Below are 20,509 nucleotides of genomic sequence, written 5' to 3'. Positions count from 1 at the left end.
CAAAATGTTAACATTTGAAGAATCAGGACAAAAGATGTATGGGAATTCTTTGTGCTCTTATTGCAACTTACAGTTTTTTAAAAAAGGTAACAGAATAAAACTATTATTCAATGAAACTATTATTCAACTATTATTCAAACTAAGATAAAGCATTTCAGGTATTGGTAGTACTCACTAGAAGCAGGTTAAGTCCATTTAAAGTGGAAGACCCTGGGTTGCTCTCTGGAAACATGAGATTTAATATTCCCTGGAACTTCCTTTTTTATGTCCCATAAATGCAAACTCAAGTTCCAAATTCCTCACCAGGTGTGCAAGTCATGTGTTTGGACTGAGTGTTTTGTGATTGTTTTTCCTGAACCTGCTTTTGAAGGCACCTCCAGAGCGGGACTAAGCCACCTGCCAAAGGTAACAGTGACAGGACTGGGCCTTCTGTGCAGCCTCTTCCGTTGACTCATTTAAAAATCAGTCCAGGGCTTCCCTGGTGGCGCAGTGGTTGAGAATCTGCCTGCCAATGCAGGGGACACGGGTTCGAGCCCTGGGCTGGGAAGATCCCACATGCCGCGGAGCAACTAGGCCCGTGAGCCACAACTACTGAGCCTGCGTGTCTGGAGCCTGTGCTCCGCAACGAGAGGCCACGATAGTGAGAGGCCTGCGCACCGCGATGAAGAGTGGCCCCCGCTTGCCACAACTAGAGAAAGCCCTCGCACAGAAACGAAGACCCAACACAGCCATAAATAAATAAATAAATAATAATAAAAAAAAAAAAAGTCAGTCCAGTTAGACTTAACTTTCACAAATGTGTTAATCAGATCAATTCCTGAGTCCCCATGTACTGTATAGTAGGTTTGCACAGTGGTAAGAAAATGTTTTAATGGGATCTCAGCAACAGGGTTTCCTTTGTTTAATTCTCATTTAGATTCTTTTTAAAAATTTTTACTTTCTTTTTTAATTGAAATTTATTTGACATATAACATTGTATAAATTTAAGGTGTACAACATGTTACTTTGATACATTTATACATTGTAGCGATAATTAGCAGCTCTATCACATTGCATAATTATCTTTTCTTTTTAGTAGTAATATTTTAGGATCCCTTTCCCAAAAGCAGGTGAACTCCAGCCAGGGTGGAGCTGATGACTCACTGTGGTCCACAGCAGGGCTTTTTAGTAGTAGTTGAACTTAAGAATCATGTAGTTCTTAGCAAGACTGATGGTTATAATACGCTGTTGCTGTCTGTTAGATTCTTTTAATGGCTCATTTATGAGGGCTTGATCTCGCAACTAGGACTGGTTCTCCTAAAAAGCACTAAACTGTTAAAAACCACTAAAACTGTTCAGAAACAGTTCAGATGCCTAGGGTGTTGCATTGTTGAGATGATGTTCTCGTAAGACTCCCTGTTTCTTCTGCCAGGCCTCTGCGACGGTGTTTCTTCTGCCAGCCCTCTGCGACGGTGTTTCTTGCAGTAAATAGAGGCTGGAGACTTTTTCCCACCTCCAGTGGTGCTTCCATCATGTTCCAAACAGAGCCTGGACCCAGAAGATGACGCTGCTGGCCAAACCCCTTCCCGGCAGACACGGAGCAATCTAGCACAGCACCCCTGGGTTTTCTCTCCAATATTCATGGAAAGAGGAGCTTGTTGCCCAACGCTTAGGACGCTTCTGTTGTCACGTCGACTGTTCACGTCAAAGTGGTTTCATCTGCAGCATCTCTCCCTTTGTAGGGATTCATTCAGAGTTTTTCAAGTGCATTTGTTCTCTACCTTCTGAATTGAAAGAGTATTTGTACTCAGTGATGGATTTAAGCATTAGGCCAAATCTGCTCGAAGAATAAACCAGACATTTCTCCAGAGTCTTCTGCAGCCTTCAGTGAAACAGTGATCTGACTTTGGAAACTCTGTGAGGGAATCAGTTGTAATCTAGAGGCTCTGACCTGCCTTTTCCAAAAGGTCATTCATGTTTTCTAACAGTGCAAGGTTAAGAGGGAAAGAGAACCCAAGGAACTTCCTGCTCTTTCTGTTGTTGTTGTTGTTATTGGGTGTGTGTGTGTGCCAAATCCAGCCTGATGGCTGAGCTTTTTTTTTTAAATATAAATTTATTTATTTTTGGCTGCGTTGGGTCTTCGTTGCTGTGTGCGGGCTTTCTCTGGTTGCGGCTAGCAGGGGCTACTCTTCGTTGTGGTGCGCGGGCTTCTCATTGCGGTGGCTTCTCTTGTTGTGGAGCACGGGCTCCAGGCACGTGGGCTCAGTAGTTGTGGCTCGCGGGCTCTAGAGCGCAGGCTCAGTAGTTGTGGCGCACGGGCTTAGCTGCTCCGCGGCACGTGGGATCTTCCCGGACCAGGGCTCGAACCCATGGCATCTGCATTGGCAGGCGGATTCTTAACCACTGTGCCACCCGGGAAGTCCCTGTTTATTTTTTTAAATTAATTTTTATTGGAGTATGGTTGCTTTACAATGTTGTGTTAGCCTCCACTGCACAACAAAATGAATCAGCCGTACACATACAGATATCCCCTCCCTTTTGGACTTCCCTCCCATTTAGGTTACCACAGTGCACTAGGTGAGTTCCCTGTGCTATACAGCATGTTCCCATCGGTTGTCCATTTTATACATAGCGTCAGTGAGGAACTTCCTGCTCCTAAAGGGCTGGGAATTCTCTTTTTTCCTGCCCTCTATTTTTTTCTGAAAGGGTGCATTAAGCATAGTGGAGGGTTCACAGGAATACTTAGGAATTATAGGATTCCTTGTGTTTTCAAAGCCCGACTCTCACAACAGCTCTGAACAGGAAGCGTGTATTACAGGATCCCTTTCCCCAAAGCAGGTGAACTGCAGCCAGGGCGGAGCTGATGACTCACTGCGTCCACGCAGGCCTGGTCTCCGCAGTCTGTTCCCACCGCCACTCCCGCTGCGGGCTGCTCCTGTGAATCGGTCCCACTCGGCCCTTTCTACATGGGGCTTCAGATGCCTGCTCTCTGTTTCCATCCTGTATGACTGCTGTTTACTGAACCGTTATTCCAAGTCCTCAAGCCTAGAGACCGAAGCATCTGTTTTTCTAAATCATGCCCAGGTGTGGCGGGAAGGACTGACTCAGACGGCGCCCGTCCACACCCGCCTGGATCCTGCTTCCAAAGCAACCTGACAATCTTATGGCACTTAGAGGCGGTTACTTTTATATGGGGTTTACCAATGGCTAGAAATTGAGGCTAAATCTTCTAGAATTACCTTAAAAATAAGATGGGGAAGAAAGGAAATACTCGGGATGCCTAAGAAGTATTTAATATATAACTGGAAATAATGGCTTCCAAACTTGGGTTCATCTGGGTATACACCCAAGAGAATTGAAAGTATGGACTTGAAACAGGTATTTGCACACCAGTGTTTATAGCAGTGTTATTCACAATAGTCAGCAAGTGGAAGCAACCCAAGTGATATCCGTGGATGAATGGATAAACATGATGTGGGCTATACATACAGTGGAATATTATTCGGTCTAAAAGGGAGTGAAATTCTGACACAGGCTACAACATGGATTAATCTTGAAGACATCATGCTAAGTGACATAAGCCAGACACAAAGGGACAAATACTGTATGCTTCCACTCATGTGAGAGCCCTAAAGGAGCCAGAGTCACAGAGACAGAAAGTAGGATGGTGGGGGCCAGGGTCTGGGGGAGGGGGGACTGGGGAGCTGGAGTTTAACGGAGACAGAGTTTCAGTTTTGCAAGATGAAAAAGTTCTGGAGACGGAAGGTGGTGATAGTTGCTCAACAATGGAATGTACTTAATGCCGCTGAATTGTTCACCAAAAAATGGTTAAAATGGTAAATTATATATATATATATATATATATATAATATATTATATATATTTATCACACTAAAAAAATAATGGATTAGGGAACAAAGGGACAGCAGTCACGTAAATGGCAGGGTCAGGCTTTCCGTTTCTCAAATAACCTTTCTTTCTTTTCCTTTGGCTATTTGAAATACATTTTAAAAAGGAATTCAGATTATTAAAGGGAACTGAGTATTGGCCACTTAGTGAGTGATTGAGGGTATTTCAGCCAAAATGTTCAGCAGTATTTCAGCTGCTCTTTGGCAGCTGAACATCTGGGGCAGGCAGGAGTGTTCTGCCGTAAGCAGGAAATAAAAGCCCCTCGTGTTTGAACCAGATGGCACTTCACTTAGAGTCTGGGGGAAATCTGCTGAAGTTACCTGCTAAGGTCATAACACACCATCTTCCCACGCTAAGCCCCGAGTGCCCCGAAGGCTGTCATCAGGTACTTGTTCTCTCTTCCGGGCAGACTGCCTCACTTCTAGCTTTGCTTTTTCCTCACTTTGCTTTCAGACGTCATCTTTTTTTTTCAAAGCTCTACCGCTAGCATCTAATTGAGTGATTACAGCCACTTAACGAAACCATATTTACTAATCACCTGCTGTGGACCATAGTGCTAAGTCTTCAGTGTGTACCAATAAGTACAAGACAAGGCTTTTGGTCTCAGGGACTTACAGTCCAGGTAAGGAGGACAGTCACAGGCACACAGAAAGGTAACTGACAGTATCGGTGCTGAAAGTGAGATACATGTTTATGGATGGGTTGTGTTGAGAAGGGAAATCACGAAATGGGAGGTATTGAAGGAGACAGAGCCAGGAATAATATGCCTGGAGGGATGATGGAAGGGTTGGTCTTAGCAACAGGACAGTAGGATGCATGTACTCCAGGTCTGCAATCTGCATCTCATTTGGGGAGACAAAATGAGCAAAAAGTGTTTACTACCCAGAAGTAGAAGATAAGGTAGGAGATGGGAACTGTTGTCTAAAGATAGTGGATCCTGAGAACTAAGACATCAGCTTGTAGGAAATGGTTGGCTCTGGGTGGTTTTTATGTTGTTGCTAACTTTGCATTTTGGAAAATGTTAAAAATAGGGGAAGGTATATGAACCCCAGTGTCCCCACAAACCAAGTTCCACAGTTATCAATGTTTTGGTGAAACTGTCTTTCGTCTATTTCCCTACCCACTTTCCCCATCTCATGTTATTGTGAAGCAAACCCAGACATCAAAAAAAGTGTTCATAAGCATTGTTGAAATGTCTAAAATTGCGTCTGGTAATTCTGTAATATAAATTTGCCAGTTTTCTACAGATAGTAAAAATAAAAGAACTTACTGTGCTGCCAGGTTACACATCACCAGGGTGTGTGAATGTGAAGGACATGGGCTTGTGTAATTTGGAAATTCCTGGTCCTCTATGAAATGTTTGGATTTTTAAATTCTTACTAAAACTCAAGATTGAAAAGATGCGTTTGTGTGCACGTGCACACACACACAGTCACAATACTGTTACACCTAAAATACTGGCAAGGATTCCTTAATATCATCAGATACTCAGAGTGCTCAAATTTCTCCACTTTTCTCATATTTCTAAATAGTTTGGTTGTTTTAAAAATTAGGTTCATGCATTTGAATCAGTCATTATGTCTCTTAAATCTCTTTTAACTGATAGGTACCCCCAGTTACCCATCAACATCTTTTTTTTTTTTTTTTTTGATGTTGAAGAAACTGGGCCATTTTTGCTGTCGAGCTCCCACAGTCTAGATTTTGCGAACTGCATCCCCATGGTGTCATTTAACATGATCTTCTGTCTCCTTATTTCCTGAAAATTGGTGTCCTATCTAAGGCTGAGTCACACTCGGGCTCCATTTTGGCAAGAACACTTTTAACAGCAGACCCACAAGAGCTGTTGTTTGTACATAGCGGGTGTGGAAGATCAGTGCCTGCCCGGATCCGTTATTTCATTAGAGGGTCAAAATGTTGACCTTCTAATTGTGTCATTCCTTCTTCAATTGTTAGCTGGTCTACTCCTGTAAAAGGAAACTTCTTCTCTTCAATTATTTGGTTACCCTGAGGTATATACTTCATATAGGAAAAGAAGGGTACATGCCTGGGTTTTCCCTTTATTTGCAGGTTTTCCAAACAACAAAATGGTTTCCTAGCATCTTCCAGAGGTGACCAGTGATCTGTACAAAGACATCATGATGAGCTCTGAGCTTTAACACATTTACTGGGCTTCTGCCCTCTGCAATTATTTCTTATGCTCTAATTTTCATATTATAAGCTAACTCGAGAGGGTTTTTCTGACCTTTGATTGGCTCTCGTATTGGCTGATAACACCTTTGACACAACTCTTCTTTTTCCCAATATGGCAATATCTTCCAAGTTCCTTGGTACACTGTCTTCCGCATACCTGGAATTGGACATTTCTCTAAGGCAGCCTAGTTTTTTAGTGAGAAATGCTGTAAGGCCCTCTAAGGTGCTCACTGCTATTGGGCTTATCATTGTTTCTAGGTCTTTCAGAGGACAGTGCTACAGAATTCTTTTTTTTTTTAAATTAATTAATTTATTTTTGGCTGCGTTGGGTCTTTGTTGTGGTGCACGGGCTTCTCATTGTGGTGGCTTCTCTTGTTGAGGAGCATGGGCTCTAGGCGCGCAGGCTTCAGTAGCTGCAGCACACGGGCTCAGTAGTTGTGGCTCGCGGGCTCTAGAGCACAGGCTCAGTACTTGTGGCGCACGGGCTTAGTTGCTCCGTGGCATGTGGGATCTTCCCGGACCAGGGCTAGAACCCGTGTCCCCTGCATTGGCAGGTGAATTCTTAACCACAGTGCCACCAGGGAAGTCCCAGAATTCATTTTCAGGAATAAAATATATTACTAGCTGTAAGACTTAGCTCAATAGGATGTACTTCTCTGAGCCTCTGTTTTCTCATCAGCAAAGTAAAGATGAGTGATCCCTACCATCTCATAGGCTTGTTACAGGAATTTAACAAGGTAGCACATGCTGCGATTAACTCAGATGTCCCTCTGCACAGCTTGGAATGCAAGTCACAGGCTGTAGTTTGATTTTAGACCAGTTGTGCCTAAGCTCTTATGTGCTCTTGGGAGGTGATAGCCTCGAAGTGCAGTGTGTCTCCTTCCTTTCCTTCCTCCCCCCCCCTTAGTGCACACAGGATGCCCCTCATAACAGGGGTCCTTAGGGGAGTCCCATCGGCCTGTCTTCTTCGGGGTGCAGCCCGCGGTGGGTGGATGGGGGCTGGTGGTCAGGAAGACATGAAGGCTGAGAGCACCTGCCCCGCCGTGGCCCCTCCTAAACGCAGAACTGCCACCTCCGTGTCCCCAGCTTCTCGCTGACCAGTGCTCTCTTGACAGATTTTTCTTAAACTCTCAAAACTCAAAAGGTCATCATTTTCCTAAAATATGCGAGGGATGCCTGGTCCACTCTTGTGAGACCCGGATTTTTTGGTCCTTGCGAAGCAGCTGGCATTTTCTCTTTAAAGTTGAAAGTAAAAGCCAGTGTGATGCCTGGTACAGCCCCTTTCCAGCAGAGGCCCTGCTCCAGGAGGCCAGCACAGAGCCAGGGGCTGCTTCGGGGGTGGGTGAGGGCCAGACCTGGCCCCTCAGGACAGTGTCCACTCAGTACGTGATCCCAGCAGGGAGGCAGGTGGCCTGCGGTTTTCAGACACCTCATCTCCAGGTCTCAACCCCATCCCTTATCTTCAACCCATCCCACCTACTGTGTAGGCTCTGGGCTTTGATTCCCAAATAGAATTCCCATAGAATCTGTAAAATTAGAGCACCATTTCATTAATTTTGATTTGGAGTTCTGAATTTTAGACTATTTAAAATTAAGTAAGACACTTGAACCCACAGATCAACCATAGCTTCACTAAAACTGGGGCAGTAGACACGGTACCCCTGGGTGAGGCACTAGGAGGCTTTCAGCACCACTTATGTATAGTCTGCTGGAAAAAATGGAACCTAATCTCATCAAGCCTGTAATACTAACTGCCCCTTATGGGAAATGGCAGGGACAGTGAAACAATGTAAATGACATCATGAGGATGTCGTCAATCAGTCCAGAATGTGGGAAACTCCAGAGGACAAGCGACCAGGTCCTCCCAAAATTAATGGCGTAAAAAGGGAAGGGAAGGATGGTTACAAAAGAGACTTAAAGGACAGATTAGCCAAATATACTATGTGGAATTTGTTTGAATCCTGATTCCACCAGAGCAATTGTAAGACTAGGTTCTTAAGACAATATGTACAATATGAAAAAAACTTAATTTTGTGACATATGATAATAGTATAGTGGGTATGTTTCTTAAAAACTTTTCATCAGTTACAGAGGCATACTGCAGTCTTTATAGGAAAAAAGGCATGATATAAGAGATTTGCTTTAAAGTATTCTGAAACAAAACAACGTACCAGTGTTTGTGGGGAAAAAATATAAAAATAACATGTGCAAGATGTTGATTTTTTGAAGCTGGGTGGTAGGTTTAAGTAGGTTTATTATATTATTCTCTCTGCTTTTTATATGTTTAAAACTTTATAATAAAAAAGTTTTTTAAAGCATAAAAAACAGTAAAAATAAAAAAGTGAGAGAGGGAGAGGAAGGGAAGCTTTCACAATGTGGTCTAGGTGGAGACAGAGGTGCCTTGTACTCTGGTTCTATCAGCCAGATGGCGAGAATTGATGAATTCGGGGTATATTTGAGGGGAGTAGAGAGCTGTTTTCTAGTGGTATTAGGAAAGGGGTGAGGATGAAGAATGTCACCTGCCTTATCAGTAAACAAAGTATGCTGTGGTCATCAAGCCACCAGCCACTGCAGCCGCCTTGACTGTGCACCCTGAGGAGATTCAGGATGGAGAAAAGCAGGATATTGGCCCTAGATCGTTAGGGTGCACATCAAAGGAATGATTTCAGTGAGCCCAGATTCTTGCATCTTCCCATACATAGAAGAGCGCTACATTCATTAACAGTAATCTTTTGATGTTCTGACGGCCTGGTTTCTGTTGCAAAAGCTCCTATGTATCCTGGCTCCGTTCCCCCCCCCCCCCTCGCCCCCAAACCTCGCCAGCACTGCCTTGCCTCTACAGAGAAGTCCTTCAGAGCCCTCTGAGAGGCTGCATCCCGGGCTTAAGTCCTCAGAAGTCGGCCAAATAAAACTTAATTCACAACTTTTAGGTTGTGCATTTGTTTCGGTCGCCGGGGGGGAATTGATTATGATTCCTCAGTTTTTGGCTGCGGCTGCCGGAAGGATGGCCATGAACTTGTTGAAGAAAACTGGGAGGTGGAAGAGGTAGGCAGAGCTCTGAAGTTCGGTTGTGACCACACTGAGTCTGAGATGGGATTAGAAATCTCGGTCCCCAGGTGGACATCCAGCCCTGGAGCTCGGGGGAGATACACACTTAGGACTCATCAGCCAGTAGATAGCATTAAAACTAGGGGATTGAATAAGTTCACTAGGAGAGAGCATGGTTAAAGAAAAGTAGTTTGTGTTAGAGCTAGAATTTTCCAGAATCTCTAAGATGAATACTAAGAAATCTGAGGCAAAAAGGAAAATCAGGCTTCTGCAGTAACACATTCAAGCACACATTCAGACCACAGGAGCTTTGTGTTGGCTGGTGTCTCTACACCCACAGGCATCGGGAGCTCTTGCTGGGAAGTCACAGCAGTGCTGCCTGGATGCAGCCTGGGGTGGAATGTAAGCCTGCGGTCATCACTCCACTTTCCAAAGAAGCAGCGCTGTCATCTAAACCTGGACCTTGTTTCCTGTCTGCTTCCCTGGCTGCTTGTCAGTATTTGATTTTCAGATCACAGGACCCCGTATTGCCAAACCCCAAGCCTGTCACTTAAAACAAACAGAAGAGGAAGTCAGCAAAAACCGCTCTGATCAAACTGTCGACTTGGGAAACTTGTCCTTGGTTCTTTGCTCCTGCTGGTCCCCGCCCACCCCTAGGGAGAGCTATGCAGTGGTAACTGAGCAGCTTTTGTTTGTTTCCCGACTGTGTGTTCCCAAAGGACAATGCCGCATTCACAAGCCAGTGGGACCCCAAATGGCAGTGCAGATGCCAGCAGCAAGGTTACCGTTCAGTCTGTTGGCAGAGTTCTCCCTGGTGCGTGCCTGCACGGGCTGTGAATTTAATTCCCTGACCACTGTCTCTGAGCCTTGACTGCCAGGAGTGTAGGGTCAGCCTTCCAAGGTAAAGAACTTTAGAGGCGGATTGGAGGAAGGAGGTGGGGTTCACGTTGCAAATCCTCGCCAGTTTAGTTGGTAATTTCAGCTCCTTCTCCTAGAGCAGCGGGTAGTCTATGAATTGGCCGAGTGGGCAGTCAGCCAAGGTCAGTGGGTGATGCCTCAAGCTCACCCTTTTAGCCAGAGATTTCCTTCTCTGTGTAAAGCCATTAGTAAGTGAGACCGTGCCTTATTAAAATAAATCCAGTTCCCCCCAAGTTTCTGTCTGAAAGGAGACCTTCCAGGTGAGGATGGTGGGGAGGTGAGGAGACAGCTAGGGCTGGTCATGTAGACAGAGACAGAAGACACGGGATGTGCAGGCTTGGAACAACGTTCTAGGTCCTGGGAATTCCCCCACGAGGCTGCCTTGAGTTTCGTGATCTACATGCCTGTCCTTATGCTCAAGTCCTTTTTTCCCCCTTCAGCCGGTGTAAGTGGATTTCTTTTTTTTTTTTGGCCATACCACGTGGCATGCGGGATCTTAGTGCCCCGACCAGGGATCAAACCCTTGCCCCCTGCAGTGGAAACGCAGAGTCTTAACCACTGGACCGCCAGGGAAGTCCCGATTTCTATTACGTAGAGTCAAAAAGTCCTTGGTGCAATTTGGTGAGTCAATTAGGACAATGGGTGTCACCTCACATTTCTGAGGCCACAGGTGCTCCTTGTGCTGGCAGGGCTGGGGAGGAGAGGAGACCCCAGTCTCAGAAGAGGCCCCAGGTATGTGGGGAGCCCTGCGGGACCTGCCAGGGACAGCCAGCAGGTTCAAACCTCCAGTCTGTGCACCAAGCACAACCATTCTGTTTCATGGCTTCAGTGGGAACCCCTACACCACAGCGCGGGGCTTCTCCACGTTCAATGCGAATGTGCATCACCTGGGAGCCTTGTTGAATGCGGATTCAGTAGGTGTGTGGTGGGGTAGACACCCCTAACTCCTAACCAGCGCCCAGGTGACCTAAGAGTAGAGTAACCTGGCCAGGTCACCTTGGCCTGGACCTGCCTCTACCCTAATTAGAGCTAATAGGCTTCTGCTGCTTCACTTAGAACTATGCTTGTTAACTGCTACTTTCACCCCATAAACAAGAAGGTAAGACACAGTGCTTACCAAAAATGAAAATCTTACAGCTTTTGTTGAGAACTAGAAAATAAACACCTGACTACCTAAGCATTCAAAAAAGGGGGGGGATGAGAATTCCCTGGCGGTCCAGTGGTTAGGACTTTCACTGCCTTTGTCCTGGGTTTCAACCCTGGTAGGGGAACTAAGATCTGCAAGCTGCAGTGCGGCACAGCCAAAACGAAAGGAGGCAGGGGAGGGAAGCTTCTTTCAAGCGGAGAACAGAAAGCTTGGAGATGGCTTGGAGAGGAGTAATTTACCCGTCTCCTCCCCTCAGCAGAGGGGAGGGGGAGGGGAGGGGAAGGGAGGGGCCCTGCCTCCCTCCTCCTCCTGCCAATCTCCCGCCAGTACCTCCCCCTGTCCAGTCCTACCTGGAAGCAGACGGCAAATAGCTGGCACTCATTTGTGGCTCAGCATCTGTTCTCCTGTATCCGCCTGTATTTAACTCCTGTTTGATGACGTCATGGGTCCAACCACCAGGATTTGCTCTCCTTAATGTACCCTCTCCCGCCAAGTGGAGAGACACAGAGTCCCAGCAATCTCTGGATCCATCTCGAAGTCCAGGATCTCTGGTGATGCACAGCCCTCTCTGTCAGATCCAGATGTGGCTTCAAATGTGGTCTATGAACTGCACGGGTTAAGTACCACCCATTTTCCTTATCTGAAATAATAAGCAAGAGGTAAAGCAGAAATATAGGTGCGTGTGTATGCGTAATTTTAACACTTACTGACGTGTTATATTTTATATTTATTTATTCATTATATTTTACTCTTTAAAACTACTACAGTTCTCATTTCTGTAACTGTCATTGGGTTGATATGGTCACCTTTTTGTTTTTCACCCCCCATTCCAAGTTCCCTTTGCCATCGTACGGTTGACATTCTCTAGCCGGTGGGATGACAGAAACGTTTGCTTCTGAGTAGTTCGACGCGTCTGTGGTCCTGCCTGTAGTTTTCCCTTAGATTTTACTTTGGGACATGGAAGTATTAAGAAGGACCCACTGAAGCAGCCGCATAGCACAGGGAGATCAGCTCGGTGCTTTGTGACCACCTAGAGGGATGGGATGGGGAGGGTGGGAGGGAGGGAGATGCAAGAGGGAAGAGAAATGGGAACATATTGTATAGGTATAACTGATTCACTTTGTTATAAAGCAGAAGCTAACACACCATTGTAAGGCAATTATACTTCAATAAAGATGTTAAAAAAAAAAAAAAAAAAAAAAAAAAAAAAAAAAAGAAGGACCCACTAAACCCCTGGACGCCCCAGCTGGTCGTCTCTTGTCCCCACGATCTAGGGCCAACCCCCTGTCCCCAGGGAAAGCCAGCTCAGCATGTCCCCTTCTCTATCTGCCTGGTGGGTCAGTAGTGTGAGGAGCCCCAAGTAGCCAGGTCTCAGCGTGAGTCAGTGGCACCTTGTTGCAGCCTCTGACGAAGACTCCCCGCCTTGACAACCAAGAACTCTAGGCCTCCAGATCCAGTTTTCAAGGCTGGAAATGGTTTACCAGGTGATGGTGAGAGGGTCCCTATCATCTCTACCCTGACCCCTGCACCTGTGAACCCTGCTGTGGAAGAAACAGCACATATACGCTCCTTGGCGCAAAGCATTCGGGGGCAGCACCCAGCCTTGCTTCCCAGCTGGTTCCCTAACCAACCATTTATAAGATTGGGCTCAGGCAGGTCCAGGAGGTTAGGGTCCCATAACAGCTCCTGCCTGCTGCATCGCCCTCCCGCCCTCACCCCAGACTCAAGCCCTCGTGGAAGCTCCTTGTGTCCGTATGAGAGGACATGAAAGCTTGGGTCCGGTTTACAGGTGCTTCTGCACAGCCTGCTGGACCGGCACGGAAGGGACTGTGGCTGCACTCAGACCCTCTCCAGGGCCTCCCTGGAGGACAGCGTGGAGAGAGAGCTTCCCAGTGGACGGAACTGTGAGCGCCGTGCCCAGCTGGAGAGAGAGCCGGCCGTAAGGATCTGCGCAGGTTCGTAGATGGCGGCTCATGGCTTGGCCGGTTGGTTGGCGACTCTGGCAGGGAGCCTGGGGAGTGGGCAGAGCACGGTGATGGCTGTGTCCCCTGTGAGCGCTTCCAGCGGCATCCAGTACGCAGGAGGCTTTCAGAAGTCAGGTGAACAAGATGACATTAACGTGTGAATGTTAGCTCCCCACGCCCCCACTTGCTCAGTGGCCCCCTGTACACAGTGGTCATAGCGACAGGGAGGAAGGCTGTGCGTGTGGACAACCCCTCCCCAAGGCTGGTCTGGCCACTGCTGCTGCTGAGCGCCCAGCTTGCTGGTGGCAGAGCCCACGCTTCTTCCCCGAAAGGGCGCCGCTTCCAAGAGGGGGTGGTGACAGGCCAGCCTCGTGGTCGTAGGTTGATTGCATTAGACCCCTTTCCTCCGTGGACAGGGTGCCAGTTTGTCTTCACTACAACAGACAACTGTTCTGGCTGTGGACTTGCTTTCCCTGCCTGCAGTGCTTCCGCTAACCCCACTATTCTTGGATTCAAAGAATGTTCTATTTACCATCATGGTATCCTGCAAAACCTTACTCTGACCAAGGGACTCTCACGCATCAAAAGAAGTAAGTCATTTTCACTTGATGGTGATTCCTGCTGTGCGTGCACAGCCGTGTGGCTGGGTGGCTCACACAGCACCCAGTTCATGATGGCAGCTTGAGTGCCTGCTGATCTGGTGTCCCCTGGTCAACTTTTCAGTCTCTAGACAAGCCCAAGAGGAAACCTCCAGCTGTTTCTCAAAAGCATGGATTACAGTTCTTGGTAGAATAAAATCGATGTGCTCCGGGTGGTAGAAACAGGGGTGTTTTGGCTTTCCAGAGGTTCACGTTGACATATTTCGGTGCTGACTCAGCCCTCAAAAGTCTGGTTGTTTCCTTTCCTAGATGCACAGTCACCTGGTAACTGACCGTAAGGTCAGGTCCCTGTGGGGAGGGCTCCGAGGAAGACTCAGATTATTACATTTCTGACAGTGCTGAGGATTCCTTCCTAAGAGGACCTGGCCTCCTCTTCATCAGGGTTTGGGGCTCCTGTGAGCTGACAAAGGTCTGGGAGTCGAAAGAGAAATAGCTTCCTTTTTTGGTCACTCAGTCATGCTTCTGCTGACCTAGAACTTTTCTGCTTGTGTGGATGAAGTAACCTTGGTAGGGTGCCGTTCCATTTCAGAGGTGACTGTGATCTCTGTAGTTCAGACAGTGTTCTCCCCTTTTGCACATCACAGTAATTGCACCCATTTGTCTGCTGGACCCATTGCTGCAGGACCCCGCCATTCCTGCTGATCAGAAAGCCCATTTCAGTGCAGAGGCTCCCGCTGTCATTTGCACAGGGCTTTTCAAGGCTCCTGGTTCTCTACTCATCAAAGCATTTCTCAGAGCCTTAATAAAAGGGAGTCTCCAGGTCCTCCTGGGAGACAATCAGGTGGTGAGGAGGTGGGCTGCACAAAATAATTTCTTTTCAACTTTCTCATATTCCTAAATCTTTGGATTCCTTCCTTGACATTATCCCAGGGAAGTTCTGGCCTCTCTTGTTAAATGTAGACTACCGTTGGGGCCACATTTCAGTCAACCAACCAACCAGATTGTTAGAGCCAGCACACAAAGTCCAGGATCTTGAATAATAGTCCCCATTATCCAGTGCAACATTTCTTTCCATCTCAGGTGACCGTGGACATAAACTTAACAAAATCTTGAGTTGTTTCGGTTTATAAGTTATCTGGGAACAGACCTAGGATGCATGGGTCCGGCTGTAACTATGGGTTTGGAAGTAATGAGCAGAGGTGAAAGTAAGTCTTCAGGAGAATAGGCATTTCCTTAAAAGACACTTACCTCAGGTGAGTGGCCTCAGGTGCTGTGGAAGGCATGTTGCTACTGATAAGGAAGTCTCTGTGGATTTGGGGTACAAGGTTGTCAGACTCTTACAAACCCATCCAGATGTCCTCATCTCAATCTCAAGGTCCTACGTGCCATACTAACAATTTCTAACCCTTCACATAAGAGACTTTACAAGGCTGAAGGCTGAACTGTCTTGTGATTCAGAAGCTTGCACGACTAGATTTTGGGTCTAGTCCTCAGCCTGTGATATAAAAATAAGAAATTCTGTTAGGGCCTCCATGGGAGTTCTGTTTCTTTGACCAGGCCTTGACTTGAGCCAAGAGTTTAAAGCCCTGAGCTTAGCTTTTTTCTCTTCCTGAGCCCTGTAGTGCAACATGAAGAAACCAGTCCTTCTTCACTTCTACCCTTACCATCATTGCTATGGCCATTACTACCATCATCAACATTACTACCACCATCACTACCCTAACTATCATTGCTACTGCCATTACTACCCTAACCACCATTACTACCATCACCACCATTACTACCACCATCACTACCCTATCATTGCTGCTGCCATTACTACCCTAACCACCATTACTACCGCCATTACTACCATCACCACCATTACTACCGCCATTACTACCATCACCACCATTACTACCACCATCACTACCCTATCATTGCTGCTGCCATTACTACCCTCAGCACCATTACTACCACCATTACTACCCTAACCACCATTACTACCATCACCACCATTACTACCACCACTACCCTAACCATCATTGCTACCACCATTACTACTACCACCCTCGTTACAACCATAACTATCAAGTATATTAGCTACTTCATGTCCCAAAGTCTTGCTTTCCACTGGCCTTTTACCTTGAGTCAGCACAGATGACATTTAAGCTCAAATAGGTAAGCAATCACAGAATTCCTGAATCTCAGAATTCCTGGGACCGCTTCTGGGGTCAGCCGGGAACCCATCTGAGCCCGAGCAGACACGTTGGTGGCGTGGTGATGGGGTGCAGCGTTTGTCCTTGATGATGAGCTAGCTGTATGACCTCTCTGGGAGGCTCTGGTTTGTACCCTGGAGCTGTGTCATTTCTGTCCCACCCCACTCCTCTGAGTGGCCGGGAGCCGTACATCCCGACTCCCACTGCTTCCAGCCACAGTTCTTTGGAACTGGGAGGACACCGGAGCAGCAGCTTATGAATGGCTGGCAGTGAAGGGCTCTGCCCAGATAGAGTCAAGGCTCTCATTTGAGAATTAGGGTGAGGCCGGCCCTGCAGCTCTTAGGATTGGGAACGTTTGGGGTGCTGAAGAAGGAGAGGTGACACATTCGTAGGATGAGAAGCGTAGAGGTAGAGGCTGGGGAGACTGTCAGGAGACGGGGCTTCACCGGGTGCCACCCTCCCACCCCACCTCCCACCCCACGTGCAAGGGTTCCCTGAGGGGCCCCTGTAGCCTTAATTTAAATTGAAAACAAGCAAGCAAAAGCAAAACCAACAAAACAAAACCCTGCCTTTCACTTGAACTGTTTGCATGGTCTTGGCCTGGGGAAAAAAGAACACCTCTGGTGGCGCAGTGGTTGGGAATCTGCCTGCCAGTGCAGGGGACACGGGTTCGAGCCCTGGTCCGGGAAGATCCCACATGCCGCGGAGCAACTAAGCCCGTGGGCCACAGCTACTGAGCCTGCACTCTAGAGCTGGCGAGCCACAACTACTGAGCCTGCGTGCCATAACTACTGAAGCCCGCACGCCTAGAGCCCGTGCTCCGCAACAAGAGAAGCCACCGCGATGAGAAGCCCGCGCACCACAATGAACAGTAGCCCCTGCTCGCCGCAACTAGAGAAAGCCCGCGTGCAGCAACAAAGACCCAATGCAGGGGCTTCCCTGGTGGCGCAGTGGTTGAGAATCTGCCTGCCATTGCAGGGGACACGGGTTCGAGCCCTGGTCTGGGAAGATCCCACATGCCGCGGAGCAACTAGGCCCGTGAGTCACAACTACTGAGCCTGCGCGTCTGGAGCCTGTGCTCCGCAACAAGAGAGGCCGCGATGGTGAGAGGCCCGCGCACCGCGATGAAGAGTGGCCCCCGCTCGCCACAACTGGAGAAAGCCCTCGCACAGAAACGAAGACCCAACACAGACAAAAATAAATAAATAAGTAAATAAAAATGAAAAAAAAAATTCGGTAAAGACCCAATGCAGCCAAAAGTAACTAAATAAATAAATTTATTTATTTTTTAAAAAGGGATAAAAGAGCACCCCTAATACACTGTTGTGTGTACCTAGACCGGAAAAAACTTTTCAGAATCAGATAGCTCATGCTTCAAATTCATGGCCTTGGGTGGCTTACCCTCCCTGCACCTTGGTTTCCTCAACCGTAAAGTGAATAATTCTGTTTGGAATGCCCTTCCAGACCTACCCATGTGCATTTGCCAGCCCACTCTTCAAAGTAGCTCAGGTGATACCCACAGCCCTTCTAAGTCCTATGGCATCACCGGCCTCCGTAGATCCATCCTACTCCACCTCGTACACGCATTTACACGCCTTCCTAGCGGGGCCGCGTCCAACCTTCCTTTTCCCCAGCAAGCGCAGCAGAGAGCCTCTCGGGGAGCAGGTGTGGAATGAGTGAAGCATCCACAGTCCGCTAGAGCCACTTTCTTTCCTTTAATTTTCAACTCCTTTTCTTAAAAGTAAAATCCCAAAGGAAGCCCGGCTTCATTTGTTCAGGTGCCTAACATATACAATCATTTCTGAAGTGTATCTCATATGATCATTAGTTAGTAATTGTAAAGTTCATTTACCCTCTGGCATTAATTAATGTCATGTGAGTCTTCTGGGTTTTCTTCAGCTCAAATTTTAGTGAATGAAGAATAAAGCCTGAAGGGGATGGAAAGAGATAAAACATGGTCTATGATTCTGTTAAGAAAATGGAAAGAATTTAGAAAAGTAGGAAGATTCATGGGAAGAATCAAGATCCCCAATGGAGAAATAAAAAGGCAGATGGTAAAAATTAACTATAGGCTGAGGTTGATCTTTGGTCCAATTATTTCAACGTTGGGGCCAAGAAAATCCGTGATATGATTTGAGAGAAGTCATTTCAGCTAAATTAGAAACACCCTCTGGATAGCCTGCTCTCATGAATGGTCCAAAGCTAGACCTCACCTACCTGGTGACGGTTAATGGCCAGCTCTGTGGGGACACGGAGGCACCCTGCATCTGAAATGCCAGACAGATGTCTGTTAAGTGGAACGGGACACACCCATCTTCTTTCTCTATATTTCCATAGAAGGAATGTCATACATGTGTGCAGAGGGATGTCCAACTTGAAATAAATGTTTAAATTGGTTATAACTTCATGTCTGGTGTGGGTGACTTTTAATAACTAAGAATGGCATTGTATTACAGGAGAGGAAGAATGCACTCTCAGAAGGGAATCCAAGTTGACTGAGGTCTCCAAAGGCATGATTAGCCACGTTTGTCATTAGTCACTTGACGTAAAGTCTTACCCAAGTTCATAACTTTGAAATTAGCACAAATCAGAATTCATGTTGTATAAGCTGATTTGCACTTTCTCTCCTGAATAAAGTGATTTCATTTCTAACAAATATAAATCAGAATCGCACTGTTCTCTCCTTATTTAAACAGACACCATGATATCTAGTGCTAAGATTCTTTGAGAATAATGTTGAGTCACAGTGAAAGGATCGTATTAAAGCTGTTCAAATATTGAGCAATGGGGGCTTCCCTGATGGCGCAGTGGTTAAGAATCCGCCTGCCAATACAGGGGACACGGGTTCGATCCCTGGTCCAGGAAGATCCCACATGCTGCAGAGCAACTAAGCCCATGCGCCACAACTACTGAGCCCACGAGCTGCAACTACTGAAGCCTGCACGCCTAGAGCCCGTGCTCCACAACGAAGAGTAGCCCCCGCTCGCCACAACCAGAGAAAGCCCATGCGCAGCAATGAAGACCCAACGAGCCAAAAATTAATTAATTAATTAATTAAAAAAAATTATGCTTGTGAGATTCATCAACATCAGTGTATGTCTCTGTAGCTGGTTTTCATGGCTGTCTAGTATTCCGTTGTATTCCACAAATCATTCAGTTGTCCGTGGACACTTGTGTATTTCAGTTTGGGACTGTTATAAATAATGCTGCTCTAGATATTCCTGTCCATGTTTCAGCCTGTGTGTACACACTTTTTAAAAAAAAAAAAAATTTATTTATTTATTTATTTTTGGGTGCGTCGGGTCTTAGTTGCCACACACGGGGTCTTCGTTGTGGCTCGTGGGCTTCTCTCTAGTTGTGGCATGCAGGCTTAGTTTCCCCATACATAGCATGTGGGATCTTAATTCCCCGACCAGGGATCGAACCCACCTCCCCTGCATTGGAAAGCGGATTCTTAACCGCTGGACCGCCAGGGAAGCCCCTGTGTGTGCACACTTGTGTTAGATATTCCCAGGAGTGGAGTTGTTGGGTCACGGAGCACGCACATTCCACTTTAGTCAGAAAGGCCACTTTTCCAAGGCAGTGGCATCCGTTCACCTTTACAGACAGTGCACAAGGGTTCTAGGACCCCCAGCCTTGTTTGCACTCGACGTGGCCTGGTGTCCTTTCTTCATTTTAGCTGTTCTGGGAGTAAAGTAGTAGCTCGTGTGGTTTTAATTTGCGTTTTGCTGAAGGCTAGTGAGGCTGAGTGCCCGTCCACGCATTTATCGCGTGTCTCGGGCGTCTGTTTTGTGAAGTGCCTGTCCGAGTCTTCTGCCCCGTTTTTCTGCTGGGTTGCCTGCCTGCTTCTCATTAACGCGTTAGGATTATGTTGCAGATACTGCCTCACGCTCTGTGTGAGATACCTTTCGCTCTCTTAATGCTGCTCCATGGCGGTGAGCGCAACCATCCTATTTTATTAATTAATTAATTAATTAGGCTGCACCAGGTCTTAGTTGCAGCATGCAGGATCTAGTTCCCTGACCTGGGATCGAACCCCGGGCCCTCTGCATGGGGAGCGCAGAGTCTTAACCACTGGACCGCCAGGGAAGTCCCCAAACATCCTATTTTAAACATTAAATTTTGAGTCACTGCACTTGAATTTAACAGAAAAAAAACTGAAGTAAAATGGAAGGAATTGCTGAATTTCAGATAGATGTTTCCTCACCATAAAAAATACTAGTTTCTAAAATAAAGCTGCTAAAATTAAGAAAAGGGTTTATGGAAAGCATTAATAGGCGGCAGTTATTTTTGTTTGTTTGTTTGTTTGCTTTGGCTGCACCACGCGGCATGAGGGATCCTAGCTCCCCAACCAGGGATGGAACCTCCGCCCCCTGCACCGGAAGCTCCAAGTCTTAACCACTGGACTGCCAGGGAAGTCCCAGCATTTATTTTAAAATAACTCTGTTATAACTTTAGATAGTATCTACTAATGCCATGATTTGAAGGAGATTAACTTCTCACATTTCCTTTCCTCCTCTCTCCCAACCTCCTGAGTTTGCCAGCTTTATGCTGTCG

At 46.8% G+C, this 20,509-nt stretch overlaps 1 protein-coding gene and 1 long non-coding RNA gene across 3 annotated transcripts in view; one reads left to right on the top strand and one right to left on the bottom strand.

Moving 5' to 3' along the window:
• Positions 1-16,686, top strand: part of SOWAHC (sosondowah ankyrin repeat domain family member C) — a 37,606-nt gene extending 20,920 nt beyond the window's left edge. The window contains exons 4-5 of one of the 2 annotated variants that reach the window (XR_014253927.1): positions 12,981-13,146; positions 13,572-16,684. The gene's annotated coding sequence lies outside the window, so the exon portion shown is untranslated. Of the gene's footprint in view, positions 1-12,980 lie in introns of both variants that reach the window. The other variant, XR_014253926.1, reaches the window with a different exon arrangement.
• LOC309643651 overlaps positions 1-20,509 on the bottom strand; it is a 41,824-nt gene that overhangs the window by 7,904 nt on the left and 13,411 nt on the right. Inside the window, exon 2 of the long non-coding RNA XR_014253947.1 lies at positions 11,542-11,831. This is a non-coding gene — a long non-coding RNA (uncharacterized lncRNA). The remainder of the gene's footprint in view (positions 1-11,541; positions 11,832-20,509) is intronic.

Source organism: Balaenoptera physalus, assembly GCF_965194825.1.
Source record: "Balaenoptera physalus genome assembly, chromosome: 15".
NCBI classification, from domain to species: Eukaryota; Metazoa; Chordata; class Mammalia; order Artiodactyla; family Balaenopteridae; genus Balaenoptera; species Balaenoptera physalus.
The sequence above is the reverse complement of the archived record's forward strand: the minus strand, read 5'-3'. Positions and strand labels throughout refer to the sequence as shown.